This window comes from Schistocerca gregaria, chromosome 2, assembly GCF_023897955.1.
Source record: "Schistocerca gregaria isolate iqSchGreg1 chromosome 2, iqSchGreg1.2, whole genome shotgun sequence".
Lineage (NCBI taxonomy): Eukaryota > Metazoa > Arthropoda > Insecta > Orthoptera > Acrididae > Schistocerca > Schistocerca gregaria.
The window spans coordinates 571,706,554-571,732,719 of NC_064921.1; the positions used below are offsets into that span (position 1 = coordinate 571,706,554).

General features: G+C 42.8%; 1 protein-coding gene across 1 annotated transcript in view; it reads right to left on the reverse strand.

Moving 5' to 3' along the window:
• Window positions 1–26,166, reverse strand: part of LOC126333043 (neuromodulin) — a 663,909-nt gene that overhangs the window by 561,793 nt on the left and 75,950 nt on the right. The window lies entirely within an intron of this gene.

A 26,166-nucleotide genomic window follows, 5' to 3' on the forward strand; every position in this document is an offset into this window, starting at 1 on the left:
CTATCATTTGCCGAAAACCTCGCTCGATATCTTGAACCTTTCACAATATAAAAGGTGATAACGTGTTGCTCGACACATCTTGTATGCGACTGTATTTTACGGAAGCGAAAGTCATTTATTTTCCAAAAGTCATGCCACATTTAACAACTAGGATCTCTTTATTTAAAGTTGCTTTCTCGCTTCTGTCTTTATTCGATGTATGACCAAAACTTAACGGGATTTTTTTCTTAATGTATGTTTATTTATTCATCAACGTGAAACTTTCCCCTTCAAAGTAATCCCCCTCAGATATAATACACTTCTGCCAGCGCTTTTTCCAAGTCTGGAAACACTTCTGGAACTCACTTTTCATTGTATTGTTCAGCTCCTTCAGCAAATTTGTTTTTATCTCATCAGCGATGTCAGAATGACATCCATTTATGGTTCTCTTCAGCCTCGGGAATAGAATGAAGTCATAAGGGCTATGACTGGTAACATAACGGTTTTTTGCCAAAAAATCAATAACAAGCATTGGGGTATGTACAGGAGCATTATCATGTTGGAATTTTTGCCAAAATTCTGGTCGTTTTCTTCGGATTCCTTCACACAAACGGCACATATCTTGCAATTCCTTATTTAAGACCACAAGGCAGGAACTCATGATGCACTATCTCATTGTAATCGAAGAAAGCAGCGAGAGAAACCTACACAAGTGATCGAAGTTGTCGAAATTTTTCGGTCTTTGCTTTTCGGGCAGTTTCCATGGAGACGGTTGGGCCTTGGTTTGGACGTCATACACGTATATCGTACCCTGTTATAACCTTCTTTATAAGTTCTGGATTTTTGGCGACTTCATCCAGCGATACCTGAGTGATGTCTTCGCGACGTCGTTTCTACTCGAAATTCAGAAATTTCGAAACAAAGTTTGCTGCTACACGTTTCATGCCAAAGATATCCGAAGAAATTGCTTGGAATGAGCAACAATATGTCGACATCATCAGCAACCTCTCTGACGGTGATTCGCCGATATTTCAGAACTATTTTCTTCATTTCTTCCACATTGTCATCAGTAATTGATGTACTGTGGCGTCCAGGGCCATCTTTGTCATAACCGTCTTCTTGACTCTCTTTGAAACGCTTATACCCTTCGTAAATTCTAGTAGATTCTCCAAAATCCACAGTCAACATTTCGAATGCTGTCCTGGACTTCATTCTGTATTTCAAGCAAAATATAATGCAAACTCTTTGACCCATCTTTTTCGTAAGCGAAAATTCGCCGTATACTCGAAAACATGTATAGCCTTTTAGACTGTCGACAATAAACTAAATATTTAAAACAGCTGAAAATACAAACATATATAAGCAACATGTGTTCCAACTACATTAAAAAAATTGAAAATCGGTTATATAAAGCCCACAAAATTAAAATGTTCCCGTTACGATTTGATCACACTTGGTATACAGGCTAATCTCAGAAACTGTTGCAGGGAATTTTTTTTAGAGATACTGCTTCACGAGGAAGGTTTCTGTATATAACATATAACTATTTTGTGCAAAGTGTCTAAATTAGACTGAAGAGCCAAAGAAACTGGTACACTAGTCTAATATTGTGTAGGGCTCCCATGAGCACGTGGAAGTGCCGCAGCACGACGTGGCATGGACTCGACTAATGTCTGAATTAGTGCTGGAGGGAACTGATAACATAAATCCTGCAGGGCTGCCCATAAATCCGTAAGAGTAAGAGGGGGTGGAGATCTCTTCTGAACAGCACGTTGCAAGGCACCCCAGACATGTTCAATAATGTTCATTTATGTATGGGGAGTTTGGTGGGCAGCGGAAGTTTTTAACCTTAGAAGAGTGTTACTGGAGCCACTCTGTAGCAATTCTGAACGTATGGGGTGTAGCACTCTCCTGCTGGAATAGCCCAAGTCCGTTGGAATGCACAATGGACATGTCACCTGTCAGTGTCGTATCTAGACGTATCAGGGGCTCCATATCACTCAAACTGCACACGTTCCACACCATTACAGACCCTCTACCGGCTTGAACAGTCCCCTGCCGGCATGCAGGGTCCATGGATTCAGGAGGTTATTTCCATATCCGTATACGTCACAAAAAATCCGCTCCATACAATTTGAAACGAGACTCGAAAGACCAGGCTACATGTTTCCAGTCATCAACAGTCCAATGTCGTTGTTGAGGGGCCCAGTCGAAGCTTAAAGCTCTGTATCGTGCAGTCATCAAGGGCACACAAGTGGGCCTTCGGCTCCAAAAGCTCGTATCGATGATGTTTCGTTGAATGGTTCGCACGCTGGCACTTGTTGATGACTCAGTATTGAAACCTGCAGCAGTCTGCGGAAGGATTGCACTTCTGTCACACTGAACGATTCTCTTCTGTCATCGTTGGTCCCGGTCTTGCAGGATCTTTTTCCGGTCACCGATGTCGGAGATTTGATGTTTTACCGGAGTTCTGATATTTACGGTACACTCACGAAATGTTCGAACGGGAAAATCCCCACTTCATCACTTCCTAGGAGATACTGTGTGCCATTGCTCGTGCGCCGACTATAACACACTTAAATCTTGATAACCTGCCCTTGTAGCAGCAGTAAGGATCTAACAACTGCGCCAAGAACTGAGTTGTCTTATATAGGTGTTACCGACCGCAGCCTCCATATTCTGCTTGTTTACATATCTCTGTATTTGAATATCCATCCCTATACCAGTTTCTTTGGCGCTTCAGTGTATGAATTAAAGTTGTTAATATGATGCCATTGCCAACTAGCGAACTGATGCCATAAATCGAAAGAGCAACCGTGTCTTAAGAACGTAGCAACTGGCATATAATTTTCACCTAGTGTGATGGTCTAGTGGTAGTGTGGCTGAAAACTGAAGAATTGCGGGAAAGATGGCCGGGTCAAGTTTTTTCACTCTGCCCTTTAGCCTAGCATTTACCTCTCAATGATGTGGTGTTACGCATTTCGAAATACGACGACAGTTTCAGACTGTCAATTTCTGCAGCTGTCACATTAGGAATCGCAATGTACACACTTAATTCATGGCTAATTTTACTAACATTGGGCAGTGAGTTACTGTGAAGTATCGTAATAAATATGATCAATAACGAAAAGATACATCTCATCACTAGGCTGTCATGTGAGACTTGCAATTTGAAGTAATCTAATATTTTTTACCGATAAGTTTCCATGAAATTATTTGAGAACAACTACATAGTGAAAGCCATGCGATTCTAACATTTGTGGTGTTTTGTTTTTATGCTACTAGCGAAACGTTTTCCGAGAAGCTGCTTCTGCAGTTTTGCGTTGTTTCATATAGTACTTCCTTTCGACAGCGCAGCAGACAACTCAGCTTCCATCTTTCAGCCTTCCTGGAATCAAACCTGGAAGTGGACAGAATTCTTTGCGAGCTACGGCAAATACGTCTGCAGTAGACAGTCCACGATAAATAATTGTGGGAATGAGTCTCAACAATGCATCATGGTGCATACTCAGCTTCACAAGATCAGTGCAGTAGAAAGAGCTAAACATGTACGTCATGCGTATTTTTTCTGATGTTTTCTTTTATTTGTGCCACCTCAGCCAGGCTTCGATAGATACTGAATCAATCACTCACGCTCTCTCTCTCTCTCTCTCTCTCTCTCTCTCTCTCACACACACACACACACACACACACACACACAAGATTCGTATACAATATTGTTACTTCGGTTGTAAACAGATTACGTACATCACGATGTACTCCCATCATTGGCACGATATATTAATTGAGCATGGAGGAGGCAACATTTATGCCCTCCAGACAAATTTACTTGTCGTGTGCTGCTTACATCGCTTAAGTTATATGAAAATGATGCTATTATGTTACTTAACGTTGTTACCTGAAATTTAATCGTAACTCGACGCAGTGGCCCGCCAACAATATACGATAGGCTCCACAAGCAGTATGGCAGCAGGTACTTAATGTTACCTGTGCGAAGCCGGGTCGGATGGCTAGTTACTAATTCATGCATAGGGTACATTCCGCGAACTGATTTGTCTTACAATTAAAAACAATCTCACTCTAAATTAAGCGAGCAGACGGTTATGAATGTGAAAAATAAAGAAATGAAAATTTTTCCTTTGTTAACGGCGATGTCCTCTAAATTCAACCACATCTCTGGTCGTTATACGCCTCACTTGAACAGTATTTTCATTAACACCAGAAATTACAGAAGTTTTTAGTATTTAACAAAATGTCCGAGAAGGAGCTACAAAAAAGATCGCTATATGTGGGCTTTGGTTAAAACGCAGGTAAATAACAAAAGATTCAATATTGTTCCGTTAAAAAGACAGAAAATGAATCTAATTTTGCTCCGTTATTACGTAGCTAATTGGCTTGCTTGAAATATTTCGTTGTCGTCCAGTGCAGATATACAGGGTGGTCAGACACAATCAGAAAAGTTTGTAAGGGAGTTGAATTGCAAGTTGTGCCGTGAAATAACTTAAGAAAAAAATTAGATTTTTTGCGCCGTTTCCGGGTTAATTGACACCGAAGTTGGCCAATCAGGTTGTTGCGCGTGCAAATTCAAGCGACCTAGCCAGAGACAATGTCGGCAAATGTGCGCTTCGTTTGGTTTCCTAAAACCGACCAAGGGAGCATGGAATGGTAGTAAGCATCGAACCCCAGCCAACGGCTGAGCAGTCTCCTGTGCTACCATCTACACTATGACAACTGTCACTAACTGTATCTACGATATTGCAGTGCTTGTGCTGTTCTGATTACGATGCAAAATCCGTTTGGACATGCTTGCATGTGCAAAGGAACTTTGCATCGTAATCAGAATAGAACACGCACTGCAATATCGTATTTCTCTGCTGATACCGGGGAAGCAAATTTCAGGCACAACGTCTGATCTGCACAGGAATATACACAATGGATGTACGAGTAAAGGTCGTAGACGCATGGCTAAAATGGCTCTGAGCACTATGGGACTTAACATCTGAGGTCATCAGTCCCCTAGAACTTAGAACTACTTAAACCTAACTAACCTAAGGACATCACACACATCCACGCCCGAGGCAGGATTAGAAACTGTGACCGTAGCGGTCACGCGGTTCCAGACTGACGCGCCTAGAACCGCACGGCCACACCGGCTGGCTGTAGACGCATGGTTGACGACGTATGGAAGTCTGGTTCTTACGGTGAGTCGTGCATGGATAGCCACATGGTAAGGCGACCGCTCGCAATAAGCAGGAAATCCGGGTTCGAGTCCCGGCCCGGCACAAATTTTCATTGTCAGTCCATTCTACAGCCGATGGTTGTCTTTATTCGCAATTGCGAATACATTTAATGTACTACCTCTATCTGGTGGGCCCCTTGAATTCGCGCGCAACGGCCTGATTAACTTCAATGCTAATTAACGCGGAATGGCGCAACGTGTCGAATTTCTCAGCACAGTCTAACGTGCAATACTCTTACAAGCTTTTCATACCGTTTCCGACCCACATGTGTATTTGTTGTTGAGGCAGTGGTGACTACTTTGAGTGGCACGGTTATTCTCTTGCATCTATCTAACACAAGAGAGTATTGACTGTGTCTGTCTTACTGCGCAGAGATTAATGATGCAGAATGCTTGTCGCTGTGAAATTCATCATAATTAATCTCCCGTTTTCACATTTCGCATTGCAAGCAGACTACGTACAGCGATAAATTTTACTTATCTCCAACAGAGCGCTACTGTAGGAATATAATTAATTCGTGGACAGCATTCAAATTACATCTCACGAAATGTTTTGTAATTACGATGCCCCACGACGCAAACTGTTTCCATAAATAGTTCGGTATTTATAAGCATCCTACTGCATTTTGAATGATACGTTGTAGGTTTTATGCTTTTATGCGCTTTCGCATCACCCTACTGTGAGAGGTATTGGCTGGGGGTACTGGCTTTCACCTGAATGAATCTTTTATCCGTCAGCAGCAAAAGGCCCTCCGGAGAACGTCCCTGAAGCGTACGTTGATGCGCCGATGTGACGTGGCAGGCGCCGCAACGCACATGCGAGAGTGAGACCACACAGGTCGCACACCACAAAGTAGGTGGCAGCACATTTCCTGTGTACTTTATTGTTCTAAGGGTACCACCAACGAAAAGCTGAAAATGACTAACGGACGCCGACATAATACTTTGTACAGCAGCGTTCTCGAAAATTACGCCGCTCTACGTCAGAAAAGTTGAACAAAGGAGTGCTTCTTTGCTGGCTAATTCACAGCTCTGCGTTAGTATTGTCTCTGTCTTTAAACTTGACATCTCCAGTGAAATACCCAGTGGAAAGATACTGCACTCGTATACAGAGAAAGGGGAGACGGGGGACAGGGAGGATTATAATCTCCATTTGGCCATCCAGATTTAGATTTTCCGTAGTTTCCCTAAATTGCTTAGAGTAAATACCGGAATGGTTTCTTTGAAACTTACACAGACGATTTCTTTCTCCTTCTTCACTCGTGCTTGGCCTTTAATGACGTCGTTCTCGACGGGAAAATTAAAGTGTTAATTTTCTGTCTTCAAAGTCCCTCAGAGTGACTAAGAGAAGCTGTATCAATATAGCTGCAGAGATACTGGTTCACTGATGATATGAAGCCAGGCATTAGAGGTCAGCGGTAGGCAAAGGTCTGTTTTCATCATTAATGCAATCTGTAAAGAAGTTCCATAAGAGTCTTCATTTCCGTGTTGATTAAATTACCAGTACCGTATATCCCCAGTATAAACAGTATATGTATCGAAAGATGGCTTCTGAGGCACCACATCTGAAGTCATCTGAATATGTCAGCTATAACATTTATAAAATTTAGTAACATAAACACAGCGAGACACAAGAATGTTTAGCATATTGCAGCCTCGTCAGCAACTGTAATAGACTAATATATCGAAAAATCCGCCTCAGCTGCGAAAATTTTCTGGTCTTTACCCAGGTTTCGGCTAGAATAATCTAGCCTTCTTCAGAAGCATAAAATTACTATAACATGCTAGAGTAAGGAACAGTCAACACTAAAGATTGAAACCTATAGTACCGTAGTACCATGTCAAATTAAAAATACTTAAGTCAAGTCCAGCCGCGGCATCACTTCACCACGCGGTCGGTTGGTAGCGGCAAGTACGTTGGCGCTGACCGTTGCACGCGGAATTGCCTGAGCACATAGCAACTCGTGCGCTTGCGCATATGGAGAGTCAAACTGTATATCACTGGCTGTCTGTATATCACGTGTTGCGAGCTGATAACCGTAATTGTAAGAAAACTGCGCGTTATGTAGATGAAGTCCTTATGTGTATTAACTATACGTAAATTGTTTTATATGGAAGGAAATTTGCTTGGTTGGGTATAAAGTTCAAGAATTTACGACTTTATGCACATATGGTCATCGTGTGAAGTATCCGCACCGAACATGACTGATAACGAGCACCTTACTTGTCTCACTTATTTAAAACCTTAATCCTTATTTACGATTTAATTAGGGTGTAACTGGGCGTACAACGCCCCTATTATCACACTCAACTACTATTGACCGACATAGGTCAAGCATATTAATTAAACTGTGGTGGAGGGTACAACGTCTCCGTCATCACGTTTATGTGCTACTGACCGACATAGGTCAAGTATACTAAAATATAGACCTTCGATGTACGTTAGACGGGAAACATTTTTTTGCTTCTGAAGAAGGCTAGATTATTCTAGACCAGAAAAGTTTCGCGACTGAGGCGGATTTTTCAATATAACAGCGAGATACGTCATTTGGCATTCTTGTAGAGCGATACATGTTCCTCAGGCGAAAGGAAGGAAGGCTATTTTGTTTAATTTTATCCATATCTGGCAGCCTCAAACGTGACTGTATTCAGTAAACTGGAGGTATGGATTAAAAAACGTCTTCAGTCACAACTTTTCGTGTTTTATTAAATACACGAAGCATTGCGGACCCTGTGGGTCCATCATCAGGTGTAATTCGTCTTAATATATGCTTTATTTTTTCTCTTGAATGAGGTGAAATGCATATTCCTGTCACGAAAAGATTTGATGTTAGGTTCTGAATTTCGTAAGACGAACGCGCAAAATATGTTCAAAATAGTGGAAAAGATGAACAGTGTAAACTTAGCAAATAATTCAAGAGAAGCGTGTTTAATGTTTTAGCACCAGCATACATCTTTTTTCTATCTCCATCACGAAGTGATATGTACGAAAACGATTGTGAAAAGAACATATTTATCTTGTACATTTAAAATGTGTTCCAAGATGAAACTAAGACTTTATCTGTATTTTTAACGGATAAAATTATTTCTACACCAATAGCGTTACATTCGCGAAGAACCTCGAGCTTTCGGCGATTTGCATCATCTGCATATTTTGACGGCGATGGTGCAAATACCGAGATATTGAATTTCTATGTGGCTTGAGTACTGGAAGAATTTGTGCAAGGAGGCCGTTGAAAAAGAAGACTACAAAGCAAATATCCGAGATATTGAGTTTCTACGTGGCTTGAGCACTGGAAGAATTTGTGCTAGGAGGCTGTCGAAAAAGAAGACTACAAAGCTATGTTTTCATGTTTCATTTATGCTGCAGAATATTTGCTACATTTTGACTAATTTACATCATATTCAACAGATGGAAGTAACAAATGAAATAAAATTTTTGTTGATTTCCTACATGAAAAAATCTCTAGTAAGGTGACTAAATTTACTAGTACAAAATACTTTGTTACTGAAGGCATTAATAGACTCGGAATGAATGAATATATGAAGTTACCATACCATACCATATCTTAATATACATACCATATCTTAAAACATACCATATCTTAAAACGATCAGTTCATTTCCTTTTTCTCAAAAAATGGATCTGAGAACTATGGGATTTAAGATCTGTGGTCATCAGTCCCCTAGAACTTAGAACTACTTAAAGCTAACAAACCTAAGGACATCACACACATCCATGCCCGAGGCAGGATTCGAACCTGCGACCGTGGCAGTCGTGCGGTTCCGGACTGAGCGCCAGAACCGCTAGACCACAGCGGCCGACTCCTCTTTCTCTTTCATGCCCATTTATTTCAAGGCCCTGGAGATACAGCCTGTAAATAATACGTTGTATAACAGCCGTATTCGACTGGTATCACTGTGTTAGCTCTATAGATCGTCAATTGATCCCTGAGGCAAGTCGCGACCATATAATCAAACAATTATTCAAACTGATGGATGTCAGTTTCCCTTGTCGAAATGTCCATAACGCTGTTGTCCGTAACAGCGACACATGTAGATTTCGCATCTTCCATTTTTATTACAGATGTCCTCTTGATCAAAACAAACAAGAAATTGTGGGTTGGTCGACCTAAGCAAATGGAACAACGATGTTGTTTTTCTCGTCCAGTTAATTGATGGGGATACTGGAATGCTGACGAGGCTCACCGGCGATTTTCTGCTCGGGGGGGGGGGGGGGGGGGGGGGGCAACCGATTGATCTCTGTGATTGGCCGCACTGCCGGAGGGAACAAACACTGAGCTTTCTCTAGCTCTTTCTCTCTCTCTCTCTCTCTCTCTCTCTCTCTCTCTCTCTCTTTCTCTTTCTCTTTCTGCTCCCCTGTGCTGCCTCTCCCAGAGGAACGAAAGACCGCGCTTCTCTTAGCGGCCGAATGTTTCACGAACCAGGCAGTAGAGTTCCATGATCACGGACAAGCATGACCAAATTATCTAGTATGGCGACTGCGTGTGTTGGTTACTGCAAAATAATTCCGATAACAGCACCTTCCTTAGAAGGTTATTGAAAGTCCGATTCTCGTATGATGTTGAATTAACGGTTACAATTTCACAGTTTAGTATTTAAGTTATTCGAAGAATATGATGCATTAAAAGAGGCCTGAGAGGTGGATCATCTGATTTATCTACAGCAAGCTCCTTCAGTGCAAAATCGAATAACACAGGTAATCCAAAATATCGGAAAGTGCTATTTACAGAACATACCACATGCCATATTGCAATAAGCTGGCCGGAGTGACCGAGCGGTTCTATGCGCTTCAGTCTAGAACCGCGCGACCGCTACGGTCGCAGGTTCGACTCCTGCCTCGGGCATGGATATGTGTGATGTCCTTAGGTTTGTTAGGTTTAAGTAGTTCTAAGTTCTAGGGGACTGATGATCTCAGCTGTTAAGTCCCATAGTGCTCAGAGCCATTTGAACCATTTGAACCACATTGCAATACTCGCTTATTTGCGCCATCAGTCTTCGACTTTCTGAATTGTTTAATGCAGCCCTCCATAAATTCCTCCCATGTGCTAGCCTTTTCATCTCGGAGGAGCATATACATCCTACATCTTCAATTATTTGCTGGTTGTAAGTCAGTTTTTGTTTTCCTCTACAGTTTTTACCTTCTACAGCTTCCTCTAGTACATATTCCCAAATTGTGTTCCAGGAGGAGAGTAAGCGCTCAGCAAAAAAAAGACTATTAATAACGTAGCTTTTCTTCTTTTCGACATTTTTTGATATTTTTTAAAATTTTATTATGATTTTTGACCTATTAGCTACGATTTAAAATGCAAACTTTTCTCATTTAAAAAAATTATTATCCTTCAAAATTTCTCATGTAATTACCAGAAGTTTTCAATGTACCATAAGAGGAAAAGTTTGGAACTCCTGCTCTGGTGCCGCTGAAATTATTCAAAAAGTTAAGCCCTATGGTTCTCGGAGCCAAGCCAGGATTCGAACCTGTAACTGTAGCAGCAGCGCGGTTCTGAACTGAAGCGCCTAGAACCGATCGGCCACAGCGGACGGCCCCACCACTCTGTCTCTGCTTCTTGTCAATGCTTTCTATATACCCTTTTCCTCCACATTCCTGCGGTGAACCACCTCACACTTATCAGTGCATCTAATTTTCAACATTCTTCTGTAGCTCCACACATCTGAGATGCTTCGATTCTCTTCTGCTCCGGTTATCGTAAAGTCCGCTTCTCACTGCCATACAGTGCTGTGCTCCGAACGTACATTCTCAATGCTGTGGTCCAAACGTACATTCTCAGATACTTCTTCCTCCACTTATGGGCTATGTTTGATACTAGCAGACTTCTCTTGGCCAGGAATACCCTCTTTGCCTGTGCTAGTCTGGTTTTAAATCCTCCTTGTTCCGTTCACCATGCGTTATTTAGCTGCCTAGTCAGCAAAATGCCATGACGTCTTCTTCGTGATCATCAATCCTTATATTACGTTCTCTTTTCTGCTACTTCTCATTACTTTCGTCTTTCTTCGTTTTACTCTGAATTCATATTATATACTCACTACGCTTTTCATTCCATTCAACAGATCCTGTAATGCTTTCACTGAGGACAGCAATATAATCAGCGAATCTTAAGTCTTCTCTTTAAAAAATGTTCAAATGTGTGTGAAATATTATGGGACTTAACTGCTAAGGTCATCAGTCCCTAAACTTACACACTACGTAACCTAAATTATCCTAAGAACAAACACACTCACCCATGCCCGAGGGAGAACTCGAACCGCCGCCGGGACCAGCCGCACAGTCCATGACTGCAACGCCTGAGACCGCTCGGCTAATCCCGCGCGCCTCCTCTCTTAAATCTTTCTTTAATTTCGTCATTGTTGGATGTGTAGGGTGAACATTTGGGGTGAAAGACTGCATCCTTGTCTTACACTCTTTTTAATTCGAGGGTTTGTTCTTGGTCTTCCATTCTTATTGTTCTCTCTTGGCTCTTGTACGTGTTGCATAGTACCCGTCTTTTCCTATAGCTTAGCCCTACTTTCCTCAGAATTTCGAACATCGTGGACCATTTTACATTGTCGAGTGCTTTTTCCAGGTCGACAAATTGTATGAAACTGTCTTAATTTTTCTTCAGCCTTGATCCCATTATCAACCGCAATGTGAGAACTGCTTCTCTGGTGCCTATCCATTTCCCGAAGGCAAACTGATCGTCATCTAACAAGTTGTCAGTTTTCTTTTCCATTCATCTGCGTATTATTTTTGGCACTAGCTTTGATATATGAGACGTTAAACTGACTGGGCGATAATTCTCACACTTATCGGCTCTTGCTGTCTTCGGAATTGTGTGGAAGATGTTTTTTCCGAAAGTCAGATGGTGTATCGCCAGTCTCATACATTCTACCTATCAACATGAACAGCCGTTCTGTTGCCACTTATCCCAGAGATTTTAGAAATGTTATGTAGCCGCCCTGCCTTATTTGATCGTAAGTCTTCCGAAGCTCTTACAAATTTTAATTTTAATACCAGTTCTCTACGTCATCTCTATCGACACCAGTTTCTTTTTCTAGCACGTCAGTCAATTTCTCTCAATCATAGAAGCCTTCAGTGTAATCTTTCCAACCATCCGCGCTCTCTCTGCACTTAACAGTGGAATTTCAATTGCACTCTTACTGTAACCGCCCTTGGTTTTAATTTCACCGAAGGATGTTTTGACTTTTCTGTGTTCTGTGTCAGTCCTTCTAACAATCATTTCTTTTTCCATTTCTTCACATTTTTCATTTAGCCATTTCACCATTTCCATGCATTTCCTATTTACTTCATTCCTAAGTCACTTGTATTTCTGAATTCCTGGATTTCGCTGAACATACTTATACTTCATCCTTTCGCCGATCAACTGAAGCATTTCATCTGTTACCCACGGTTTCTCTGCAGTTACTTTCCTTGTATCTACACCTTTCTCTACAACTTGTGTGATGGACGTTTTTAGAGATGTCCATTCCTCTTCATCTGAAATGCGTACTGAGATATTCATTATATAGTATCTACAGCCTTAGAGAACTTCAAGCGTTTACATTCATTTATTAGTACTTCCGTATCTCATTTGTTTGCTTTTTGGTTGTTCATAACTAGTCTCTTGAAGTACTCTGTATCTTTGCGGACTCACACCTTAATCGCCAGAATAACGGGTTGGAAATTATCAAGTTATCCCAGGGAAAGAGTTACGATATTATATGTAAACGCCGGCCGCTATGGCCGAGCGATTCTAGGCGCTACAGTTTGGAACCGCGCGACCACTACGGTTGCAGGTTCGAATCCTGCCTCGGGCATGGATGTGTGTGATGTCCTTAGCTTAGTTAGGTTTAATTAGTTCTAAGTCAATAGGAGTGATGACCTCAGATGTTAAGTCCCATAGTGCTTAGAGCCATTTGAACCATTTATGTAAACAATAAATAGTCAGCGGACTTTTCAGACAGGTAGACCCCGCATTTACCTGAATTTTGACTGGGAAGCAACGAAATAACATTTCAGTGGTGTCCGAAATAGTACTGGGGTCCGCATCACTTTCCGGAGGTAAAACATGAGTCATATGCATAGAATTTTACACCAAACCAAAATACTGGTTCTAATTGTAACAGATAATTCAGGTCCCTTTTTTTTTAGTTTTTCAGAGGTCGATGAACTACGCACGAATAATCCGCATATCAGACTATCGAGTGCTGTCAGTATTTCATAAATAAATGACCTCGGCTGTTTCCCTGTCTCTAGTTATGGACAGATTAAAGCACTTTTTTAACATCTCACTATGATTATGGTTTCTGTGAACTGTGCTGATGAACTGCACTTCTTAGGCGTTCATCCACCGCTGGAGAGCATGTCAGGGTCAGTATATGATTAGTTCAGTCATCTGGCTTTCCCTGACACTGGCGTAAGTACGGTAGAGAGGGCCTTAAGTTATAAACTGACCGTCAGTCTATTGGCTTTGCGGCCACGGTACGACACAAGGAGAATATATGCAGAGCAGATTCGAATTGGGAGTCAGTCCAGTGGCGATGTAGGTCGCAAATGGGAAAATCCACTGACGTAAGTGACTCTGACCTGGCGCGGCGCTTGGCAACGAGCATGTCTGAAACGGGGAAGCCAGTCAGCTGTTCACGTGCTACCATCGTGAACATCTATGGAAAGCGAATGAAGGACGGTGAACCCACGAATATCCGACAGTGTGTTGAACGTCCACCACTCATCACAGAACGTGGAGATGGAGCTTTGCCCGCTTTGTGAAACAAGATAGGCGATGTACATAGTGATTCAAAAAAAGTCTGAAAACTGACACGACACATCGGGTATACGACAAGGATCAGTAATCACACAGGAAACGGAGGTCGCAAAGGCTATAAAGGGCTACTAAGTGGTGTTGCAGTTCTTTAGCCACAAGATACAAATGGACGCCCATTAAAGGAGATGCTGAAAGTTTTGTCCAGATGAATCGGGTCACACCTGACGTCGACGCTACATTGAACGGCGCACCCTCTCAAAAATACCTGGTTATCTCGAGGACACCCTACTGCGGCAACAATCCTGTCCACTCCGTCCTTTGGCGATGTAATAGATGTTTCATACGTAAGGCTCTTCAGGTACCTCCACAGGAAAAAAAATGGATGTCGTGGTGGCGATGTGACTGGCCCACCACGTCCAGTCCAGTGGCCGGGGACAGTTTCCTGCAGATGTGCCCTCACGTATCTACTGAAGCGCGGGGGGCTCGTCGTTCTTATATTGAATGAGGCTGCCTATGGGCATGGGAACATAATTGCGAATGCCAGGCAGAACGTCTCACAGGAATACGGGACATGTGCGACCGTCAAGTCAGTCCGGGAGAATGTACGTGTTACGAGGCGTGCATGCGGGTAACATATGGGTCCACAACTGGCCACGTATGCAAGTTGTGAACATTCATCATATCCTCGAATCGGACCGCAGTCTCATCGCGAAATTTCGGTCTGCAGCGGATTCCTACGGAAATCTCCACGCAAATCCCATGTGCTTGTTGTAGTTCCTTGGTTGCAATGAATGGATCTGTTGGAAATGAAACGGTTGCAGTCCTACAATGCGCAAGATGGAGGGTTGGGGGATATAAGTAGCGCGGGATATTTGCACTTGTTGACGGTGTCCGCTGCACACTTTCAAGATCGCTTTCTTTAGTCGCAACTGTCCGTGTTGTTCGTCGGCGACCAGCATCCGGCTTGTGTACATGAAACGAGCGACCAACATCTAGCATCCACAGTCAGCGATACAGGGTGGCGAATTATGTGTGGCTCGGCGCCTTTCTATCGGTATATTTCGCACTACACTATCGTACGGCTTCTCATCCGTTGCAGTTGGCCTCGCAATAGGTAAAATGCATCTCAGCCATTTCACGGCACGTGTAGCTACCCATGTTACTCCCAATGTTCCTACGGCGTGAATGGGGACTATCTCCAAGCGCTCCGCCCATGTTTGTATAGCAACGTCGTCTCGTGATCGTAGCGCTCTCTCCTGGCGTTTGCAACCACCGGTTCCTATGTAATTACCGATCCTTGTTATATAGACAATGTGCCAGTTCTTTTAATCACCTGGTGTAGCTGATCTGACGACAGAATATAGTGCTGGTGCTTCCACGAGAGTTTCGGAACACTCCATTCAGCGCTCACTGCTGGTGCTTCCACAAGAGTTTCGGAACACTCCATTCGGTGCACACTGCTGGTGCTTCCACAAGAGTTTCGGAACACTCCATTCAGCGCACATTGTTGAACATAGGGCTCCGCAGGAGACGACCTTTGCGCGTCACCATGGTGACCTAACGACATTGTCGATTTAGACTGCACAGGATCATTCAGATTGGACTGTGAATCAAAGAAAAAGTGTCCCCTAGTCGGATGAACAACGTTATTGTTACATCAGGTCGATGGGCGTGTCCGGATACGGCCTCATCCAGACGAACACCTCCTCGAAACATGCACCGCACCACGGACATTCACATGGGCTTTCCGTGGGTCCTGAGGTGGTAATCAAAGCCACCATAGCAGCGGTGAACTACGAGTACGTGACCATTACTGCAGATCACCTGTACCCCTTCAAAAACGGTTCAAATGGCTCTGAGCACTATGGGACTTAACATCTGGGGTCATCAGTCCCCTAGAACTTAGAACTACTTAAATCTAACTAACCTAAGGACACATCCATGCCTCAGGCAGGATTCGAATCTGCGACTGGGCAGCGGCGCCGCTGTATGGCGGCAGCAGTCAGCTCGGGCCAGAGCAGTGCTGTCACTGCTAGAGTACAGCTTATTTTTCTGCCTCTTTTAATACATGGCGCTAAAACAAATATCTCACTAGACTAATTTAGGATCGCTCTATCCAATAGGCACCTAAAATTCCTCTTCATAAGTAATTTTGTTTGTAACGGGAAAGAAATCGACATTTTCCGTCTACACTGTATGTTACATGAAAGACGTTATGGGCAGTACTTGTTCGGGCTGCCTCTCTCTACATACTTCAAAAGCGAAATTACAAATAACTGCGGATAAACCAGAGAAAATGCACCTGGGGCGTCATTGAAAGGACACCATGTATATTAGAATAGCTGTTTGACAAGAAGCATGTTGCTGGTACTGTTTTCTATCAGCGTAACAGTTTGCTGATCTTAGCGCATTTATATTTAATGCAGCTTGGAGGGTTTAAGTGTCTGGTGATAGGATAGCATGTCCGTATATATTGGAAGGGCAGTGACAGTAAGATTTTTATGTCGGTAGAGAGCATACATGCCCGTGTCATGTATGGTATGAGGAGGAATCTGCGTCATTCTGGGTAGATAAAAAGGCCGCACCTGTTTGCGAAAAATATCTGAGTCTGAACAGTCCAGAGTCTTCACTCAAAATAGTACTTTTACATTTACTTTCCGAGTGAAAGCTCAGGTCTGATAAGTAAAATTTAACGTGAGCTACAAATGGTGGACTGAAAATTTCCAGCAGTGTGGGTTATCGCAAACAGATATCCTCGTTGTTTCGTATTTAGAATTTTGATCGAGTAAAACTACTTCGGACTAACTTCAGACGTTGCTGCAGCTGAGCTTGGGGCATTACTGGCGACTACCGTGGCAACTAAAGCTAGTTGTTTACGTCAAGACAGCACTTTGATCTTTGCACAAGGATAAAAGTAAACGGTGGCGGCGCTAGATGGTTTCTGAAGCCTTTGTTCTCTTCAGCGATGATACAGAATGCAGGGCCGTGCTGATTTTGGGTAGTGATATCACAATAATAAAACGGACAATAATGCGAGTATGCAAATTCAACTCTCATTTAAGTGACGCCATTAACTGTCCCCAACTGTTATAAATCCAATAATGATTTCGAAATGTGAGTGCCCATAAAAAAAACTGAGAACAGGATACTGAATCATGTAATTCACCGAGTCTAGACACGATTGATGTTGATGAGTAACTGTCCTGACTTACGAAGAATGATAATAACAACGTATGATGCGTTTGCAGGAGAAATCTGCAGCAATCGAGGAACGAGGAGAGAGAGAAGTGTCATTGTCATCCATATCCAGAGATTTACTTCACAAGCCATCGTAAAGTCATGGAGAGAGCGAAAAATGTAATTCACGGTAGACACCCGGACGTCGCATCAAACGTCACGATCCTCATGCGAGATGTGCGATAGATGCAGTGGAATTGCTCAATGCTTGCTGCTCCGCCTACATGAGACGGACTAAAAATTTATGAATTAATTTTTACTGCTTCAGTCACTTTCTGCTGATATTTATTAGCACGACGTGTTTTGCCCATCAGGTACATTACACTTATATGTACGTTAATCCGAAGTGTGATGATCACTTGGTGGGAGTACCGGTGAGATTCTTCTGTACAGGGACCGATGACCGTAGCAGTCTGGTCCCTTTAACCCCCACAAGCCAACCAACCTTCTGTGCCGGAATTTAAAAAAAAATTGTTGTAAGTTCCAGTGGGACCAAACTGATGAGGTCATCAGTTCCTAGGCTTACACAGTATTTAATCTGTCTTAAGCTAACTGACCCTAAGCACGAAACACACACACACACATGCCCGATGGAGGACTTGAATCTCCAACGGGGAGAGTCGAGCGAACCGTGGCAATGCGCCTAAAAAGGCGCGGCTACGCTATGCGGCGTAATGGAATTTAACTTTATATAGAGAGACTCATTTAACGTAATGTATAGCTAAGTGAGTTTTATGTTTACACCATTTAATTGATGCATTTACTTACGTTTTAATTGGAAATTAATTGGTCTTCCACATTTACAGCAAAAATGTAAGTAAATAATTAATGAAATGATTAAAAATACCATTCACTTAAAGTATATACTGAAATAAAAGACCTTCCTGCACAGGGTTAAATTTCGGTACATAATCTCACTGGAGCATCCAGCAAATAATCGTCACCACACATCAAATTAGTGTACGTGTAACTGTAATGCACCTAATGATTGGCAATCGCGCCGTGCTAACAAATATTTGTAAAAAGTGACTGAAGTATTAAAAATTATTTCATACATTTATAATACTATCGCTGACCTCAACCGATTCCATAAAGCATGCATAAATTTAAAGAAGAAAAGTGTTGGAGTTTGTAGAAATAACGCAGTTCCCACCCCTCCAACAAATCGAAGTCTTTCAATAGCCTACCGTGCTGCTAATTTCCAGACATCGTCCCAGAATGTTTAAACGATATGAGGGGCTTCAGATGTTTAAAATTACTATTGTTATATCATTCTTTTCCTTTGTTGTAAATGTTATCCTGCTTTTATCAACTTTTATTGGGAGCCATCGTTCAGCTAACTCATTGTGAAAATTGTCTGAAGTCCTCCTTTTCCGTCTTTCCTCACCATCGGCCAGGCTCTAAACAATACTTTCCTGTAGACTGCAGCATCGTCGACGAATACTGTTATAGCGCATCTGACCGTGTCTGACAAATCTGTTTAGTGAGTACGATGGTAGTCCTGTCACCACTTCCTTGCCCTTATGTCAACTAGTGTCTAGCCGCGATAATGCGCTGGATTGTTCTTGTACATTTTTTTTTATCCAATATCATTTCTGTGAAGTTGTTCTCAGCGACTGCATTTGTTTGTGTGCTGACGACGTCGTACAATCTCGGTCGCCTTTCTAAAATCTAAGAAGACGGTATCTATATTTTTACCTAATATGCTATTAGTATTTAAGGTATAGCGTGTTTCAAAAGAAGCAAGTGGTTTCTCGTAAATTCGTGCTGACTGTTTGACAAACATCGCCGGCCGCGGTGGTCTCGCGGTTCTAGGCGCGCAGTCCGGAACCGTGCGACTGTTACGTTCGCAGGTTCGAATCCTGCATCGGGCATGGATGTGTGTAGTGTCCTTAGGTTAGTTAGGTTTAAGTAGTTCTAAGTTCTAGGGGACTGATGACCACAGCTGTTAAGTCCCATAGTGCTCAGAGCCATTTTTTTTTTTTTTTTTGACAAACCTTTTTCTTTCCTGAAACGTCGTAATATTCGAACTTAGAAAGTCCCACAGAAATGAGCATGAGATCGGTTGTGCCTCAATGAAGCGTAATAGGATGCTACATGGCAACTTCTTACAGACAGGATAAGCAGTATTTTATAATTTTGCTGTTGTGTACAGGTGGGTATAGCCGTGGGACGATCGCAGGGAGTTGTGGAAATAGTTGGCCAAAATTTCCGTTTGACGTAAGGTAAGATGTAAGGTGTAATGTGCACGTAAATATAAGATAATGCCTATAACGGAGGGCAAGAACCGATAGTACCCGATTATAAAGTTTGTGGGGAACATCTTGCACGCAACATCGTATACGTTTTATGAGGTAGTACTAAGAAGCACCTCTCAGAAGACATCGCCTTAGAGTAGCAATGTCCGTGAGGGCGAAAAGGTTTGCGTTTTGCTTGGTCCATGGTAGCAGAGGGTAATGTCGGCCGTAGTGTAGCTACCGGCAGGGCCTCCCAAGCCGGATGGGACTCAGCAGAGGAGACAGACGATGTGTGTCCCACCTGTAAATACCACATTACTGAAATAAATGCTCAAAATGATGTCCGTCAACCTCAATGCATTTGGCAATACGTGTAACAACATTCCTCTCAAAAGCGAGTAGTTGGCATTCCGCAATGTTCGCACATGCATTGACAATGCACTGACGTATGTTGTCAGGCGTTGTCGGTGGATCACGACAGCAAATATCCTTCACCTTTCCCCACAGAAAGAAATCCGGGGACGTCAGATCCGGTGAACGTGAGGGCGATGGTATGGTGCTTCGACGACTAATCCACCTGTCATGAAATATGGTAATAAGTAGCGCTTCAACCGCACGCGACCTATGTGCCGGACATCCATCATGTTGGAAGTACATCGCCATTCTTTCATGCAGTGAAACATCTTGTGATAACATCGGTAGAACATTACCGAGGAAATCAGCATACATTGCACCATTTAGATTGCCATCGATAAAATGGGGGCCAGTTATCCGTCCTCCCATAGTGCCAAACCATACATTAACCGCCGGCCGGAGTGGCCGAGCTGTTCTAAGGCGCTACAGTCTGGAACCGCGCGACCGCTACGGTCGCAGATTCGAATTCTGCCTCGGGCATGGATGTGTGTGATGTCCTTAGGTTAGTTATTTTTAAGTAGTTCTAAGTTCTAGGGGACTGATGACCTCAGAAATTAAGTCCCTTAGTGCTCAGAGCCATTTGAACCATACATTAACCCGCCAAGGCCGCTGATGTTCCACTTGTCGCAGTCATCGTGGATTTTCCGTTGCCCAGTGGTGCATATTATGCCAGTTTACGTTACTGCTGTTGGTGAATGACGCTTCGTCACCAAACAGAACGCGTGCAAAAAAGTCTGTCATCGTCCCGTAATTTCTCTTGTGCCCAGTGGCAGAACTGTACACGATGTTCAAAGTCGTTGCCATGCAATTCCTGGTGCATAGAAATATGGTACGGGTGCAATCGATGTTAATGTAGCATTCTCAGCAATCAGTTGCGGAAGCTGACCTAATGGTGCGGTAGCCCTTACGGAAGTGTAATGAAAAAGTTTGGGCAACGTGTATAGCGATCCTCGGAAGAAAGACGACGTAGGTTTCGCGACACCCGTTAATGTAAATTTTAAGAACACGTATTCGAAGAAGCCTGTGCAACCATTATACTACCACCAACGAATACGACGCAAAGGGATAATGAGAATGACATTTGGACGAGTACAGTGGTATATAGACGGTGTGTTTGCCCTGGCTCAGTACGCAGTGGAACACCTTGCACGGTACATACTTGCGGAGTACATACTCGTATGGGGATGTAGATGTAGACTATGCTCTAGGAGCCTGGAACAGATGGACATACGGTGAATTTCAACGATTTACCACAGTATAGTGCTTGGACTGCTTGCTTGTAAGGGAACAAGTATAGTAGGTGAATTCCCCTACTTGCTGTCGGTGGTGAGTGCGCTGGATCTAGGAAAGAGACGAGAGGTTGGTTTCCACCGAGGAAATTCGCCGCGCTGCAAGCCACGACCCAGAATAGAGCCCGTGGCGCGTGTACCGGCACGCCGGGGTGACGCAACGCTCGCCGAGGACGATTCTGGCTGCGGTTTTTACGCCCGCAAACCGGTTGGACGAGGCGCTGCTCAAGTGTTGCGCTTGCCTCGCAGCTCTCCTATTCTCATCACCCGAGACTAACGCGAGCGCCAGTGGCTGCTCGTGCAACGTGGTACAGCTATGTGCACTGGAGCAGCACTAGTTTTGTCTGTTATTCTGGCATTACACAACTTGGTTGCACAACTGCTATTTGCATGAGATTAAAAATGTTTTACTTTCAAAAGTGCTAAAAAGACTCCAGTTTAATTTTTAATATAATTTGTCACTCACTCACGACTGGTTTCGACTGTAATGATTATGTTTACGCCACTGCACTGTACCACGTTTCTATGTCTGCGATGTACTAGGCAAGGTACCATGCGTGCTTATACGAACACGCAACTTGATGTAGAATTTTCTGGAACTGAATCGTAACGGCCAGAGCCGGTAAGTTGTGAAACTATGGAAATGATTTTCTCTTGCAGTAAAAATGTGTGAAACAATCAGCTTTCCTCTGCGTCACAGGAAAAGGTTAGACCTCATTACATGCTAATTTCAAAACGCAACGCCGTTTCACCTGAGGTTATGTTCCAATCAAAGCACATAAGTTATTAACAGATCATTTTTAGTCACTGGAGGTGTTTTCTTAATACCGTCCTGACAAATTTGTCACGTGAAGGAAGCGACGACAGGGCCACTGTCGAGAATTCATCTAACAAAAGGAAAAACAGATTTGCTGCAACGCACCAACGATAAAATGGCATCCACCCAGTTGCTGAATAGTAAGGCGAAAGGAATTTACAGCAACATTGTGAACTATTGCGCTCTGTAACTTGAAATACGTAGAACAAATAATTACTTTTTTTTGTTATAGCGCTATATCGCAATACTAATGTCTGCAGATCCCAAATCTTCAAGGTGTTTCACAATGACGTTTTAAAAATTTGGGGAGAGGTTTCTTACATCAAAACAAGAAAAAAGTCTTTTAAAAATGGGCTATAAAGTGTGTACGTTGAGAGCTAAGTGGAACACATCTCTTCCATTTAACAAGTGCTCATAGCTCTTAAGGTACGCACTTAAAAGAACATGTTTAATGGAGTTTGATTTCTTTTTCTGGTGTAAGTAACCTGTCCTCAAAGTTTTGAAACGTCATTCTCAAACACCCTGTTCATCCATTTCCGCGGCTTAAGCACTGATTATGAGTCACGTTCAAGTTCTATTGACGGAAGTTGATATGTTTTTTGTCTTCCTTTAATCACAACGATCAAGAAACAGGAACGAAATGTATTTGCGGCTCTAAATCAGAAGAGTAATCTTTAAAGTAAAGAGTTAAATTCTCTAGTGTCCTTAGGAAATGACAAGTGATATTCTCTTAAGCTTACCGACTATCTGGTCACGTTACGAGAGAAATAGGCAAAGCACTAGAATGTTATTAGTGACGTTTTTTCTGATGTAATGTTAGGATTGTATCTATAGGTCTCCTGCCGGACGACGATTTCATCTTCCAACACAGTTTGAAATCCCACCGAAGTGTCTTCTTCAGGCAATCCGACCGACTGCCTAAGAAGCATTGGCTATCTGTACTCTAGTGAGATTCTTAATTGATGAAGGCCTTGTAATTTGTTGATGCCACGTCAGTCGCTTATTTTACTGCTCTGCCTTGGATACACTATTCGCGCTGCCACTTCAACGTACTTCCGTTGGGAAGTAGATATTGACTGGTAGCCATTGACATTGACTGTGGTGATTTTGTAAATACGGAACATATGTAAATGCAGTAGTATCCGTCAAGTAGAATTTAACACGGTAAATACACGTACGACACGTCTTTGGTAAGGCCAAGTGGTATGATAAAAGTTTCAACTTAGACAACCTCTCTTAATCCCATACTCATATGAAAGAGGAGAACATGGTTGCTGTGCGCGACGGCCGCTTTCTGCACTGTCCGTATCAAACTGTGCAGCAACTGTCGTCAATGAACTTGTCATCGACAGGGATGACAAAGTCTAACCTTTCTTCTTCCAAATGTTTACACATCAAAGATAATCGTGCCTCTTTCTTACAACTCGAATGATTTCTACCTGAAGGTGACCACTTCATTATTTAATACTGGCATGATTAAAGACAATGTTTTGAAATTTTACAGGTGTTCATAGCTCCCACATTAGAGCCCATGCTTACTAGACATTTTTTCCTTGTTTTGATGTAAGGAATCAGTCCCAAAATTTTTAAAATGTCCTTTTGAATCACACTGTTGATTTTAAAACCATAAACTGTAGTATTGTGATATAGCGCTATAAAATTTTCTTTTAAGCTTTGTTCTTGGAGCGGTTTTTTTACAATACTCAACAGTATGCAACAGAATGTTGCATCACTGTGTGCAACATTTTGTGCAGTGGTTGATGGAATGGGTCGTTCCTTTATACGCATAAGAAATTACGCTCTATGCTTAGTTTCTCTCCCTGTCGTCAGTAAACCCAACGCGGCCTCACTCCACACGGGCTTTTGTGGCAGCGATCTCTAAGTCGCAGCGTGACCTGCGGCAGCCTAGGACAAGGGTCCTGGGGGCGGACGTCATTTGTCTCTGGTAGGCTGGGATTACGTGCTGCACCCTCCTTCGATACCGGCGCGCAGGCTTATGTGACGAGGCCTTAAGGTAAATCCTAGCCTACGGCTCAGCCTTCCTACCTCAGGACAAATCCCGCTACTTTGGCGAGAAAACGGAGTATCCTTGTTACTCGTTCTTACGTCCCTTGTGCCTTGTTCTCTCCTCTGTTAAAATGTCTGACCCACTTTCAGGTCCGCAGAAGAGATGATCTACGGAAACTGGGGGAAATCAGGCATTAGGAAGCACTTTCGTAGCAGAAAGCTGTCGTTATATCAGGGTTTAAGTTTTTTCCTCCCTTAATTGTTTATATCTTATATCGACTACTGAGAGTGCTAGAACAGTGAATAAGGCACTTGACACGCAGTCTAAATTAACAGATTCATACACGGTCCAGCTATACAGGGCGTCCCAAAAAGAATAACCCCATTTTAAATAGAATCATTCATTAGGAAGAAGGGCTTAACACCAATAAATTGCATACTAAATTACTCAGAAAACACAGAAATTTATAAAAATCTGTCATAAATGTTCAATATGTCCTCCATTGGCTGCACAGACGACATCTAGCCGACAGCCGAATTCATCTCAAACTAAGCGTAAGGTGTCTTCTATCACTGAAGCTACAACAACTGATATTCTGGTTTTTAGTCCTTCAATATCACGAGGTAAGGGAGGTATTAAGTCAGGGGACCTAGGAGGTCAAGAGTGTAAAGCCTGGTCTCGCGGTCCTGTACGCCCTATCCAACGATGAGGCATTGGGGAAATTGCGCACGTTGTTGTGCCAGTGCAGTGGTGCTCCATCTTGCTGATATATGAAATTGCCAGAGTCAAATTGTGGGAATAAGCAGTTCCGTAGCATTGCAAGATATGGTCGTCCTGTTACGGTTTATTCCTCAAACCTTGCTTAGCAAAACAGCACAAAAAAATTCACTTCTGGGGAATCACGTTCGTGTTCAATTGTTTCATGAGGATTTTCGAGTCCCCATATGCGCACATTATGACGGTGAACCTTACCGCCAATATGGAAAGTTGCCTCATCGCTGAATGTCAACCGTGACATAAAGGAGTCATCATCCATGTCCTGTAGAATAGCACTGCTAAAGTCCTCTCGCTTCACTTTGTCATTATATCGAAGAGCTTCTACCAGTTGTAATCGGTATGGTTTGAGGGCTAAACAACGCCATAACACACACCACACTGTCATGCGCGGTAACGCAAGTTCTCGGCTGGCACGACACGTAGACTTGCGGGGGCTCCGCTCAAATGCTCGTCGGATTTCTTCCACTGTTTGCTCAGGAACGTGTGGCGGGCCAGGACTTTTGCCTTTACAGAGGCAACCCGTTTCTTCAAACTGTTCATACCACCGTCGAATGCTCTTTGGTGATGGTGGTTTAGCACTAAATCGAATATGAAACGCCCGATGAACTGCAATCACTAATTGAGTACGACTAAATTCAATAACACAACACGCCTTCTGGCATAATGGCAAATTTCCTTTGGTTTCTCTGATCCACAGCATTCGTCCGAAGTGATTTTCTTTGTACCGAGACTACATCCCATTGCCTCCCATATTACATTTATACCCTTTCCGCCAATGACGTACGCGGAGACGGGACGTTCTATTGTAGCCATTGTCTGCTTATTATTTGTGCGTAAAATGATCACTTTGTGCTTGAAAGATGACAAAGCCATTTGTGCCCAAGGCGTACAAGCAATGAATTATATTCAGGCAGTTACAGATCAGAAGAAGAAGAAGAAGAAGAAGAAGAAGAAGAAGAAGTGGAAATAATTGGTAGAAGCTTCATCTTGTTCGTGATTGTACTATGCGATAATACGTCCGCCCACGCACGAAAGCCGATGTTTTAATCATAAAATCCCTTCTTAGAGTCCCAGTTCACAAACTGGTGAAGCAAGAGTTGCAGATGTAATTATCTGCATCTTTCGACAAATTATTTAGGCCAGTCGGATTCTCTCACTTCGTTAAGTTTTAATTTAAGATGTTAAAATTTTGTACATGACTGGAGCAGCAACAGTAGCATGAAATCTTCTTGTAGAAATAACAGTAAACAGCCAATCGGCTGTAAACTGGAAGCTGTATCAAAATCGCTTTACCGTAGTTCCAACGGTTATAAAAACGTTTTCTTCACAAGGAAATTTAGACAACTGGAATACATGTTGTGGAAGACGTACGTTAAAATAACCTGAAGG